The 14,288-nt window shown below is 42.0% G+C and overlaps 1 long non-coding RNA gene across 2 annotated transcripts in view; it reads left to right on the top strand.

Annotated features, from left to right (window-relative positions):
* Window positions 1-13,986, top strand: part of LOC133214720 (uncharacterized) — a 36,459-nt gene extending 22,473 nt beyond the window's left edge. For both annotated transcript variants that reach the window (XR_009726208.1, XR_009726207.1), the window contains exons 2-3: window positions 13,351-13,463; window positions 13,730-13,986. This is a non-coding gene — a long non-coding RNA (uncharacterized LOC133214720). The remainder of the gene's footprint in view (window positions 1-13,350; window positions 13,464-13,729) is intronic.
* Window positions 13,987-14,288: the final 302 nt, after the last annotated feature.

The following is a 14,288-nucleotide window of genomic DNA, read 5'->3' as shown; positions in this document are numbered from 1 at the left end:
ATATATAAAAAGGAAAAGAATCTCTTTAAATGACTGTAAAACCCCATGGTATTCCATTATGAAAGGAAAAAAATAACCTACATACTTTGTGTTCTTATGCACTACTGCCCTCTTCTCCCAGCCTACTTTTCATTAGCTTGCCAGACAGACAGTAAATTGCCAGCAGAATATAAAATGCAACTGTGGCCAAATAAGCCTCTAATTCATTTTGATGACAGCTTCCATCCCTGTAACGGGTTCAGCACACTTAATGCAGCCATTGACAGGCAACCATTACGAGAATCATAGGAACAACATGACTTCTGTATCTTCTCAAGTTCTATGAGATAAATCCTTTATTCCCTCTCTCCCCTTTCAGATGATGTATAGGCAGATATCCTTCCCTGAAATAAATATTTCCATGAAGGCAAAAGATGTTGATTCCTAATTAATGAATTCCAAGTGAAATGGTATGGGTGTTTTCTATACAGGAGTACGCCAACAATATGCATATATTCTGAGGAGTACTCACTTCAGAAGAACAGGAGTTTTTCTTCCCCTATGTTTCCCTGAGTCTTGTATCTCTGTGATTTATGTCAGAAGATGTGAAATTCAAACCTAAAATAGAAGAGTGTCATGCGTTGTATTTGTTGCCCTCATTTCAGTGATGAGAGGTGGAGACTGACCCAGAAAAAGGATTCTGGAGACTGGATTCGGCTCTGGCACAGGACTGTTTCGACCCCTGCAGCATTCCAGATGAATCTCTTGTTCCTAAATCGCACTGTGCTGACTTCAAAGGAGTGTCTCTGCTCTCCTTCTGCCCGCACAGATTCAGCTGCCTGCCTGGCAATCCCGTAAGTGTATCAGACACAAATCACACACCACTTACCTAGAATGTCAGTGTGTTTAATGCCCACCATACCACAACTGGGAACTTTGAGCGCCACCATAATGTTGACTCCAGTGTTACTGTTGTAACTGTATTGAATTATGATGCTGGAGTTCACTAATGTCAAGCTCTGTTCTATGGTAGAGACCTCAGAGAGGACTTTGCTTCCCTTGGTTCGGCCACCAGCTGTAGTTTCCTGGCCAAGCAGCACATAACCTTCTATACCCCCATGACTTTGTTTTCCCTGTAGAAAATAAAATATTTTTATGAGACTCCAGTGTGAGAGAAATTAAATAGTAAAACTGAATAAAAAACTTGATTAAAGAAAAGCTGACACTTAAATGAACAATATAGAAAAGACCCTTTGAAAGTGACGAAAAATTTGTGCTGAAAAAAGCTATGTAACCAACCAACCAATTCAAATTTGCTTGATTATGTTGACTGATACTTTGTTTTCTCTCTGCATTACTAGATCTTCTTTACAGTGACACTTAAGCGCACCAAAATGATTTAAGACCTGCTTCATCACCGCATTATCCCTTCTCTTTGACAAGAGCTGGAGCCTTTACTGCTCATTGGTCAGCTGCAGGAGAGGAAGAGTCCTCTTAAGCTTTCTTATCTTTCAAGTTGTCCTGAGACTAATCTGGACTTCCCAAAGGCCCTCTGTAAATATGTAGTCTATCTGGCTCTGTGATGTTGTGAGCTGCTGAACACTGTAATTAGCAGACTCAGTTAGCAGTGGCTTGAAGATGATAAGCATCTTACAGGATTGGTCACCAATATTGGGAGAGGGAAGGTGGCTTCTCCTAAATCACAAAACGCCTGTTTCCTTTAACTGTAGATAATTTTATCTTTAACTGTACGTAATTTTATCTGTCTTTTGAACAGCAAGCACTTCAGTCTTTTAGAGGCTCTTAGTTAAGCCATGAGGTATACTTGCATGACCTAAGCTAGCTTGCTCTTCTTCCCTATTTCTTTTCATGACTGATTTCTTTCTGTGTCAGAATTAGAAGTCTTTGCTTTCTTTATCAAAATATACTCTGTATTGCTGACAGGTAGGAAAACTGATAGGATGCGATCACTTGATTATCTTGGAATTTGAACCAATATGGGAACCAGTGTGTTCTAAATCCAAGCAAGGCTTGTGCCCCCTTGACATTCAAGAGCTAGGGAGCAAATACTGGTATATGTGGATCGGGAGGGACACCACATTTATTTGCTAGTTTTTATAAGCAAGTGTGGGAAACAAAATGGTAGCAAGGTCTTCATCAATATCTCCCTGAGCACAGGCCTCATTTTCAGGCAGACGAGTACAAGTGATGTTGCTGCCCATTTCATGTGCCATCCAAAACAGCTCGTGTAAAGGTAGCCTGGGAAACCTGGGCTTCTTTTTGCTTTGTGGATGGGCTCTGAGGGTTGGTTGTAAGGAGGGAAGGAGCGACACTTACACAGCTTTGGTTAGTACTTGTGAACCTTTTCCTGGTGGGTTTATGTGAAAGAAAGACTGAGGAACCTGTAAGAGGATGACCTTTTATGTGTGTCCTGAAGGGACTTCAGCTGCAAAACACCCAATGTTCTGACCAACAGGGAAAACATCATTCATCTCTTTGTCTTCTTTTCTCCTGTTTCTGTAGACTTTTGACAAGAAAAAGACTAGGAAATGTTATATAAAACTCCTGAACCAAGATGTTACGACAAATCTTGCTTGATTCAGGGGGCATTAGTTTGACTGATTGGTTTGATGTCTGGACTACATGAAGTCCAGATAAGAGAGAAGGAGCGAGAGACTTCTTATTTTAATTGCCTACTCATCACCCAAGAAAGGCCTTTCTAATCTGTACCTCATGGGTAAACTCTAGGAGAAAACAGAATTTTCACCTCCCCCAAAGCCAGCAAATTTTCAGTGGGAAGGTACCTCACAATGCATCTGCAGCACTGCTCTTCCACCTCTGCACCATGGCAACTGTGAGCATGGGACTCTGCTGCATAGCTCCAAACTTGAATAAGGGCATCATGTCTGCATCTGTGAAGTGTATTTAAAAGCTATTGTTAGTAGGATCAGATTAGCAGTAATTTAATTTTAATGGGGATGTTTACGCTGAAACATCCACAAGCAAAGAGCTACAAATCATAGCTGCCTTTAATTAATTCTCTTGATAAATCAGTTTCTCAGGCTGCACCAAATTACCTTAATGAGGAAAAATCCTTGTTTATATCAACAACATTTAGCCAAATGTGGAATGTTTATAGCAATAATTCAACAATGTCCTTCGAGGAGCACAAACAATAATGATGAATGTTCAGGTTGTGCTGCTCCTTTCTGTTCTCTACATTCCCATCAAATAAATAATATGTTTGGTTTAAAAATAAATGGAGATGTTTTGGGTAAGCAGTAGTAAAGGGGAAATGGGCTAAATTATAGCACTAAATTACTTGCTTAGGTAGGTCCCATCTAGTTTGAAACAGACTGTGCACAGACCCTTTATAAATTAGACTCGCCATGAGGTTTGGCTTTATTTTGGGGACAATTTAGTAAGTTTGTTACTTTAAAAACAAAGTAAACTTTAGGCAAAGCACAAGGGGTCTGAGAAATTCCTTCTGTGTTCCAGAAGCACTTAGGTGACCTGTTCCCCCCCTGGATACACCTGCTGGAATCACAAAGCTCGCACTCCCCATGGGTTTCTGGCACAGGCTCCTCTTAGCTACACGGGATCCCATGACTTGCCACAAGGCTGCGTAGGGATTCAGAAACATCTGGAAGATTTAACTTGAGTTTTAGCCTTTCCTTTCATGTTCTCAGTGCTGCTGTCTTTCTTTGCAAGGTTTAAAGTATGTGCTGGGGCTATGACGGCAGCACCCAGGAAGGTCAGTGGCTGCCATGTGAGATGGGTGCATGGCAGTGGGCACCCTGCGATGGAACACAGCAGCTCTGCTGCCATGCTGTTGCTGGTGTGGTGCTGGTATTCTGGCTTATCTGAGCACTAAGACTGAAGACAGGCTGAGAGAGCTGGGCTGGGTCAGCCTGGAGAAGAGAAGGCTCCTCAAGGGGAGACCTTAGAGCAGCTCCAGTGCCTAAAGGGGCTGCAGGAAACCTGGAGAGGGGCTTGGGACAAGGGCCTGTAGGGACAGGCCAAGGGGAATGGCTTGAACCTGCCTGAGGGGAGACTGAGCTGAGCTCTTAGGCAGAAGCTCTTCCCTGTGAGGGTGCTGAGGCGCTGGCACAGGGTGCCCAGAGAAGCTGTGGCTGCCCCATCCCTGGCAGTGCTCAAGGCCAGGTTGGACACAGGGGCTTGGAGCAAGCTGCTCCAGTGGAAGGTGTCCCTGCCCGTGGCAGGGGTTGGAGCTGGATGAGATTTAAGGGCTCTACCAATTCAGACCACTCTGATTCTACGATAAATATGCTTTCAAGTGTGTATCAGGACTGTTGGTTGAGATGTAGCATTTCTGATGTTGAGCACTATGTTTTGCCCATGTATAGGCACAGAATTTGCTTATAATTTGATGACAATTCAGGATAGGAACTAAGGAGGTGGAAGAAGATGCTTATGAAGAAGCTATGAAGAAATTGATGTGAAAGAGACTTGTTCAGCTTTTAGGGTTTTTTTGCAAGGAGAGCCTAGTCCGTCCTTGACAGTGTACGTTTGGGGCCACAGGGTTAATCCTTGTGGAGATTTTTACTGCTTTTTTACTCTCTCATTCTGCTTTTTAGTTAGAACAAGGAAGCTGTCCATGGATCTGTGCATGATGAGGGCTAAACAAGATGTTCTAGCAAACAGGTTTTTTCTAATGAATTTTGTGGTTTTCTCTGAATTTTTGAAATAGCTCTTTCCAACCTTATTGTGGTTGGAAAGAACTTCCTTCAGCTCTGAATTTGTGAGCACACTTTTATAACGAGTTCACAGTTTTTTTCTTTAATTGGAAACCAGACATTTGTGGTTTATACACAAGTTATGTCTTTTTTTCCCCACTTGTTTGAGTTAGCATCCTGCTGAAAAGGCTTTGTGAGTGTTTGCTTATAGTTATGAATTCCGTAATAGCTTCCTGCAAAGCTTTTCCCAGGATTTGCTGTCAGGACAATTCTTGACTATCATGGGCTTTACCCCAACACTTTCTGGAGAATGCAAATGTAAAAAGGATGCAAATGTGTATTAGATAAATAGGTTTAAAAACATTGTAATGGATGTATGAAATAAGTGTATTTTGGCCCTTTCCATCATATTTAGTAACACTGACTGTAATTCTCAGAATGAAAATGGGACTCTTTCAGCTCTCTTTCTGTCCTTTCAGTTGTACAGCAGTTTATTTGGCTTAGATTTGCGTGTATTTCTGCATAGATGTGAAGAAAAATAATATTAATCCAAGCGAACCATAGATATTTCACAGCAAAAAGTCCACACTTGAAATAAACATCAGAATCTTTTATGCTCCTGTTACAATATTGAATGTTGTAGAAGGACAAAATGCTCCTTTAAGAGCAGTGCCTCCACTGAGGAGAATGATCTTTTCTCCTTTCTATTTGCCATCCCTTTCCCTTTCCAAAGCAACTCAAATAATTCCTGCAGAGAGAAAAAAAACCCAAGAAACAAACAAAAAAAAAGGTGACTTTTTCATTTAATAAATCAAAATGGAGTCCAAATAACACTTTGCAATTATGAGTGTTTAAATTCCAAATTTTTGAGGCTAATCACTTTCAGAAACAAACAAGAGATTGAATTTATATCGCCTGCAGTTGTTATTGGAAAGGTATGCCTCGAGATTGGTAAATGAAGTCAGTCCCAGCGCAATTATGATCACTCAAGCATGCTTTCAGAGTATCGTGCCAAATGAGGGAGATTTGAGCAATTTGACTTCCTGTAACAAATCTCGAGGGCACTTTTGAGAAAGCACAGACTGTTTACAAACACTCTCGGGTTTCAGGAGGACCCGGAGCAGCAGCGGCCCTACCAGTGCACAGGCACACACCTGTCAAACCCTGACAGGGCAGCTTGCCGCGCCACATGTGCTGCACAAGGGCCTCACTCCCCAGGTTCTGCTATCCTTTAGCTGCAGTTTAAAAGCTGAAAAGGCCACCAAAGTTTTAATTACCTTGGGCTCAGCCCTTTGAAAAGCAAAAGGTACAATCTGTGAAATGTAAATATTGTCAGCTTTCCCTATTATGTTTTATTCTTAGAGTTATTTTCTTGTTGCCAGAGTTGAACTTTTTTCCTTCCTCTAAGACAGTCTCTGCTCTTTTCTTGTGCATCTGGACTATAAACGGTGGAGGTATAATGGTTTAGCTAATTCATCTAAAGAACTGCTGTTGCCCTGTTCCTCCAATATACAAGGGTCAGCACATCTGAAAGTACAGGTTTCAGATCCTTTAGCTGGCAGCAGAGGTCTCATAACCAGCACAGCCATTTTAAGACCCATTATTTCCCACTGAAAACAGACAAAACTTCCTAAAAAGATAAAACTGAATCTTGCAGAATGTACTAAAATTGCTCAAATTATGAGCTTTGAGAGCACTGATCTTCTTGAGACAGGGACTGGGTTGCTGTTAGTGAGCAGCACAATTTTTTCCTGTTCCATGACAACAACATAATGAAAATAATTGTAATTAATTAACAGTGATGACAATGGTTTCTGAGTTAGGGTCTTGGGCCCAATTCTGTACCCATGCTCAAGTCGTGTTTACTACAGCAGTAAGTGTTTGTGGGAATGAGGGCTTGAAGGCATAGGGTTGCTCTCTAGGTAGGCATGTGTTGAAGTGCTTGCCTTGGTCACGGCCAGTGTGCCCAGCACCATGAAGCACTGAGCTCTAAAAAGGTGTTAACATGTTTCCTAAGCACTAATGCTTAGTGCTTACTAAGCATTTTGATTGCAAAAAGTAAGCTTTTTTTACCAATTCTGGTGTTCAACATAGCACTACTGCAGCTCCCCCATGCTGAACTTCTGCTACTGTCCTCTTCATCACTGGGTTGCAGTAAAATTCCTTAGGTAACAGTTTTGCATAAATGCAGTTAAAATGCAGTGCTTTGGAAAGCGCATCTTTTGTGGGGGAGAGAGGGAGAGGGTGGGCAGATGGGTTAAGAGCAGCCAAAACGTGAAATGTTTTTAATCATAGAATCCCAGACTGGTTTGTGTTGGAAGGGACTTTAAAGATCCTCCAGTTCCAGCCCCTTGCCATGGGCAGGGACACCTTCCACTAGAACAGCTTGCTCCAAGCCCCTGTGTTCCTTGAACACTGCCAGGGATGGGGCAGCCACAGCTTCTCTGGGCACCCTGTGCCAGCGCCTCAGCACCCTCACAGGGAAGAGCTTCTGCCTAAGAGCTCAGCTCAGTCTCCCCTCAGGCAGGTTCAAGCCATTCCCCTTGGCCTGTCCCTACAGGCCCTTGTCCCAAGCCTCTCTCCAGGTTTCCTGCAGCCCCTTTAGGCACTGGAGCTGCTCTAAGGTCTCCCCTTCAGGAGCCTTCTCTTCTCCAGGCTGCCCCAGCCCAGCTCTCTCAGCCTGGCTCCAGAGCAGAGTTGCTCCAGCCCTCGCAGCATCTCCATGGCCTCCTCTGGCCTCGCTCCAACAGCTCCAGGTCCCTCTTGTGCTGCTGCCCCAGAGCTGGATCAGGGCTGCAGGGGGGGTCTCTCCAGAGCACAGCAGAGGGGAAGAATCCCCTCCCTCGACCTGCTGTTCAAGCTGAGCCCATCCAGACTCACAGGGCTCTGCTGTAGGAGCAGAATCCCATTAGAATTTAGCACTTTGCAATAGATGCTTTTCTGCGGGTCACTGTAAAAAATGAACACCAGCCCTGCTTGTAATATTAGAGGCTCGAAGCAGCACTGTGCAGCAGTGCTGGCATTTTCCTGCAACACCAGCCCCCCTGCTACAGCAAGGTCTTCTGCACCTCTCCTGTGATTCTCATGGCATACATCAAGAAAAGGAGAGAACTTCCACAGTTATCCCATCACAGAAACTCATTAATCCTCAGTTTATAATACCTCTCCTTTCCCACTTCAAGGCACACAATCAGCTGTTCCTCAGGAAAATGTAAACTAAATAGAACAGCCTTGGCCTACACTCTGTGGTGTAGATGTGCCGTATGTGGTGGTGTTGTGGTGGACCCTGGAGACTGAATGTATGGAGCTAAAGAAATACTGAAGAAATGCTCACACCCTGGAAAAGGATTCATGTCCCAATTTGCAGTCTGACACTGTCCTTATAAGGTCAGAAGCACACATATTTTTTAATTGTCTTGTTGAAAATCTATGGTCATTTGAGGTGTGCAGGGGGGTGTTGTACTCTGAAGCTGTATTGTAATGTGTTTCCCCCTCTGTGACCCACTTAACCAGTGTGCAGCATCTTCACCCTGTGGGAATGGGCACCTGGGTCTTCACTGGGCTATTGCATTAATTAAGTCTCTCCTGCCTAACAAGGATGCAGTTCTGAGCAAGCAGGAGTACAGATCTGAGTTTATTAAAGGTTATTTGTCCAACTGAAGGTTTTTCATACTGAAAGAATGCTGAGGCTAGTTTAATGGCTAACATTTTAGAGATGCAGACCAGAATGATCTACCCTGACATGGCTTCAAAGGGAAAGTTGGTCAAGTACGGACAAACCAGCACATCCCACCAACTTCAGCTGGAAATCTAAACTTTGGTGTAATTACATGAACATGGGGGAGAATAGTCAGAATAGGTTATTTGTGGGTGTAGCAGTAGCTGCATCTCCTAACCGTGTGTCCATTGGCTTAAATGTATTTGCTGTATATTAACATCAGTGGTTGGTACCAGGAGTGGGTGGCAGTGTGGGTGCTCCTCTCATCACTGCAGCCCTGGTGTGCAGCACTTTAGTTTAAGCTTTGCAGCAAATTGGCAATAAACAAACTTTATAGTAATCTTAAATATACATACAGGTGGCTGGTCTCTTCTCTCAAGTAACAGGGGATAGGACAAGAGGAAACAGACTCAAGTAGCACCAGAGGAAGTTTAGACTGGAGATGAGGAACAATTCCTCCCCCAGAGGGTGCTCAGGCATTGGAACAGGCTGCCCAGGGAAGGGCTGCAGTCACCGTCCCTGTAAGCGTTCACACACCTTGCAGACGAGGCCCTTAGTGACATGGGTTAGGGGTGGCCTTGGCAGCGCTGGGGAACGGTTGGATTGGGTGAGCTTAAGGGGCTTTTCCAACCTGGTTGATTCTACGTGATTTCAGCTCCTGTGCTGTGCAAAAGGGTGATGAGGACACCAAAGAGAAAGGGACCATAAACCAAGGGATATGCCAAGGTGATTTTTCACATGTGGGTGACTGCTCATTTCATTGCAGTGCCAGAACAGGCACGTAGAACTGTCTTGTCCCTGTTGAAGTGCAAAACCACTATGCAAAACTGCTTTATTGTTTAGATCTCTAATTTTTTATGTTCATTGATTTCTTCATTATAAGAATCATACAACTTAGTGTGTTATGAAAATATATTCATTGTGCATAAACTAATGTTTTGCAAGACAATTGCTATGCACTGTGCTTTTTCATGTACTGTATAAACATTTAATTTACAGTGTCATTGCACTGTTTGGTCCTATGATGGGAAACATGTTCTAACAACAACAGTTTTCTGCAAGAGCTGGCAACATATCATGGCTTTTTCCCTTCTCTTTTTTGTTTTAATTTGAGGTTTTTGTGAGAGTCACCACCTGAAGAGTAGCCTGACTGTCCTTAGTAATGATCACAGTATCACTGTGATGCTAATACCTACTGGTAGCTGGGCTGATTTGCCCCTCACATCTTGTATGTCTCTGGGGCTCCTAAGCTTCAGCTCAAGTTTAGCATGCCGTGTATGGCAAATAAGCATTAACAGACAACATCTAGAGTTATTTCCAACTTTGAACATTTTTCCAAGAAATACAAAGGTCAAGTGGAGTGAAATTGTTTTTGAAAACAAGCAGGCCAACAAGGAAAAGAATTAATTGAAGGTTTGAAATAGCATAATAACGTTGGGAAATAGCAAAGTGGATTTGTAGCTTGAAATCTTATTTCAAATGATTTATGTTCATCATATTTCTGCTTGTAAACAGAGATTAGAGAATAAACTTCATAAATCTCCCACTAAGGCATAGAAAAGTACATGTGCATTGCTAATGTTCTAAAGGTTCCCGTTAAAGCTCTAGGTTCCACTAACAAGCAGACACATTTTTTGTAATGAAAGATGAGTAGAAAATACTTTCCTGTGAATTAATGAGCTAATTTTTGGATTACACTCCCAGCTGTTACTACATGGGCTGGCTTTGGTCATTATAATATGATCTGATAGTCCCCCTAGTAACAAGTAAAGCAGTCTCACAAGCTAGGAGCAGTTCAAAGCTTTTGATTACAGGCTGGTCCTTGAAGCTCTCCGTCACCCACGCTCTATGATGCATGCTCTCCATCTGCAAGAGCATCCACATGACAGAAGCTTGTAAGAGGGCCTGCTTGAGCAATGCTTTCAAGATGTCAGTAATCAGCTAACAGCAGACATTAAGAGCAACTATTACAGCCCTTGCCATCCAGGTTTGGGGATTTCTGTGTTCCTTCAGGAATGATCAAACTTAATCTCAAGTAATACAGAGCACAGCCTCTCCAAAAGAGATCCAGGCTTGTCATGTGTCACACTGTTTTCTCAAGCCAAAAAGAAATGCATTTTTTTCCCTTTCAACTTCTACATTTCATCTGATGAAGCATTTGAAATACAACACACGCCAGTGAATCTAACCTTAGTGCCTCTGAACAGACAAGGCTTTAAATGGCAGTTGTCTTCAAGAAAGGCCTGGAACACTGACCTGTTGTTACATTAACTTTGTGAACGGTCAGAATTTGTCTTTCTGTTCTAAACTTTACTTCTATGAGCCCCCAGGTCCCCCTCATGCCTTGTTCATTATACACTTTCCATTAACAGATGACACATGTTAACAGCTTTAATAGAACTTATTAGGTTTAATGGGGTGGTGGTAGGGAAGTAGCAAGCAGAATGATGGATAGTTGCAATTCATCCATTAAGAAAGCTTACTTTAAAAGCCTTACCTGTGTTTAAAGCATCTCTAAAGTGATCAATTAGCCAAGAACTTTTAAACAACATTTAAACCTCAGAGCTGACTTGTAGCCTAACAGGAAGTATGAAAGGTAAATGACTTTTGTAGCACCCCAGCATTTAAACTAATGAATGTGTGGAGGGTAATTGCATCAGTTTATAGGTTCTCATTTACATAAAAAGGAAATCAGTGCTTGACATGGAGCAAAGTTCTGTGAGAAATAACCACAATTTCCTGTACTGCACACTAATAAAATTCTGCTTGTTAAAAATGGATTGTTCATGAGACAGTTGTTTTCACAAACTGATAGTATAAGCAAAGGAAAATACTTTATCATCTGTTTTCTTTTCTTGTTCACTCCAAATGCTGTGTATGTTGCACATATATTTTATATGCTAAAATGCTCTGGGCTGATATAAAGTGGGTAGTAATCTACTTTGCAACTAACTTTCTCCACTGTGAAATTACAGGCAAAAAGATCTTGTTATTGTATTTGAATGCAAAGCAACCTATATTTTTTGGAACAATGCAGCTTATTAACTTGGTTATTAAGTTGAACTTTTTCTTTCTATTTCAGGTTTCTAAAATGATGTTTTAAACCTTTGCCTGGGTTCTTTATGGTGTTAAGTGAAGGTACCATCAGAGATGTGCAAATGTGCAATAATTCAGCTGTCTGTTGTCTAGTGAACTTGAATAGTCATGAGCTACTTTGATTACTGGCTGTAACCCAAGAGGCAAAGCAAAACACATTCTCACTGCTGCCGTATTGTGTCCCATTGCCAATAGGCAGGTTCTGTATGAAGATTATCCATGTTCATCTCCTTGGAATTTTAGCTAAGTTGTTATTTTGGGCAAATATTTGCAACCAAGTTCCATGTACTGCAAACTGCTTGCATTCTGCAAAAGGAAAAGCTGGGCTTAGTAGGAGGCAACACGTGATTTGGCCACATTGTGGATACAGTACCTTTAGGTAGAACAGCAAAAGTATGAATAGGCCTTAGCTTGAATTTCAGTCATCCGAGTAATTCTTCTCCTAAAATTTTGGGGATGTTCAGAGGAAGAGGTTTTAGTTGCATTTCAGTTATGTGGTTTCAATACACGGACAGCAAACGCACTGGTGCACAAGAGTTTAATTCCTCAGATTTCTTCTTGAGAGCAAATTTTATGTCTTATTTTTATGAAAGGTGCAATTGTTACTCTGGAGAAAAACGATTCTGTGATTTAAATCACAGAATATGAGTAAGGGTTTATTTATATCCAGGCAGTTCCTTACATGGGAAACAATGCACTGGCGTTTGTTCTAATGCATTATTAATTTCAGTCTGCTGGATATCTGTTCTTCTACAGTATGAAGCTATTGTCAAGAAACAGCAGAATTTTGTATATGTTTAAATATATACAGATTCCCAAAGTTTGAAATGCTATGATTTGTGCTCTTTGCAATATATTTACCCAGAAAGGTTTGGCTCAGATGGAGCATCTGGTCCTCAGGGCGTTCCTAGTTTTAAACTCGGTTTTGGTTTTGATGTAAGAAGACCAAGTGACAGAAGGTCACATATTGAGCCTCTGACTCAGCTGGAATGGAGAACGAAGATCTTTCTGCCTGCACGCTCAACATGCTACAGAGCAGCTTGAGTGCCCACAGAAGAGAGGGTGCTTGTGCAGGTCACCCATGGAGATCAGCACAGGAGCATATGAAGTGAGTGGTGGAGACACGGTGGTCTTTGTGATCCTTCTTGTATAGAAATGGCCATATATTAATAGACAGAAAAAGCATTGGGAGCCTTTAGGAGTTCTGTAGAGTGAATTTTTGTGTGTATATATCTATGGGTATCGTGCAGGGAAAGGAAAGACTCGTGTACAGGTCTAGTATGTTATCTGTAGACTAGATCTGAAGAGCTACCCATGTGCTTGTAATGCACATAAATCTAGGTCCAAGTGATTGAATCAAATGCAGTAACTACTGTTTTATTTCAGTTTTAAAGGGACAGGTCTTCATCTTTGTAAGTGCAGCTTTCCTTCATGTGAATGCAAATGTATAGATTTAAGCAAGCCTGGGCTCTGAGCATTCATTTTTTAGCTATGTTTCAGGTAGAATTCTGTATAGGAAAATCCTACTACTTTCCTCAAACAAGTCATATTGCTTCTATGCCATTTCTGCAAACAATTAGTCAAAAATCATACTTATTTGAACTGTAGTCGTCTTAATCTTCCTAGGCTAGAAAATTCTCGAGCCTTGAGCCAATATTGCGACAGTTAGTTTATTATTTGATAACACAGGCATTCTGTATAATAACATCACTCTGGATGCAGAGTGTCTTTTAATTAAGTGCAGGGCTGGAAACAGAAATTGTAGCTGTGTCAGTCTTACAAGTGATAGGAAGTCATCAACACTGATTTGCTCCACGGGAAGAACCCAGTCAATCAAAAGTGTCTCTTTTTTGCCTCTAGACACTACCTAGGATGCTCATACCAGCACTCAAAGGAGCTTGCCCTGGCCCTGCCACTTTCTCCCCTTCTTTCCCTGCCTGAATGGGAGCAGATTTCCACAGTGCCTGATTAAGGTAAGGTTTACAATTGCACCTGGAATCGCTAGAAACAGAGGTGGTCCTTTAGGAAATACATATACATATGTTGATCTGAGTTAATTTTTGGTGCAGACCGTGAAGTAAATCTGGAATGACTGTAAAATAAAGCCCAACCGTTGGATTGAATAGCTGCTTCTCCACTATTTTGTCTTCCCTAAAGTTTGCTCTAACTTCCCAGCCGCTGAGGAGTTTTAGGCAGATGCTGTTTCTTGCCTCTGGTACTGATGATGCTCATTTCTCAGCTCACAGCTTTGCTCTGCCTGAAGGGTTTAAACCTTGCAACACTGATGACCTGTTGTTCTTCTGCAGAAAATGAGATCCTTGCATACCACAGAGCCCAACCATCTGAGCCAAAAAGTGGTTGCAGTGTGAATGATGTCCAGGTTTTGCAGCCATTAACAGCTTTCTAAGTTGGCTGGAATTGTAGCTTTGCTTTTCTTCTTTTAAAAACCCAGGAAGTATTTCAAATTAATGCACAATATTGTTGATGTAAATTCTAGCAAGGGCATATCACACACAGAATACTGTCTTCTAATGATGCCTCATGGTGTGTGATGTGCTTGACACTTATTGGGAATGGCTTCCTTGAGTTTATCAACAACACATCTCCAGGCTTCGCAGTGAGGGGTGCAGGAGCTCTGATGATCACTCTCAGGGAAAAAGAAACCTGGTTTTCTGCAGGACTCTGCCCTGTTACTGACAGGTTCTCGGCTTCTCACAAGGAACCTGAGGTACTCTGACTGGTGTTTCTCAGCAGCAGCGATGCCAAGTGTGTCCATACTTCTGCTGTATTCTTCCTTT

This window comes from Neopsephotus bourkii, unplaced genomic scaffold (assembly GCF_033783945.1).
Source record: "Neopsephotus bourkii isolate Nb327-2 ecotype Australia unplaced genomic scaffold, CSIRO-AGI_Nbou_v1 NB_923, whole genome shotgun sequence".
NCBI classification, from domain to species: domain Eukaryota; kingdom Metazoa; phylum Chordata; class Aves; order Psittaciformes; family Psittacidae; genus Neopsephotus; species Neopsephotus bourkii.
The sequence above is the reverse complement of the archived record's forward strand: the minus strand, read 5'-3'. Positions and strand labels throughout refer to the sequence as shown.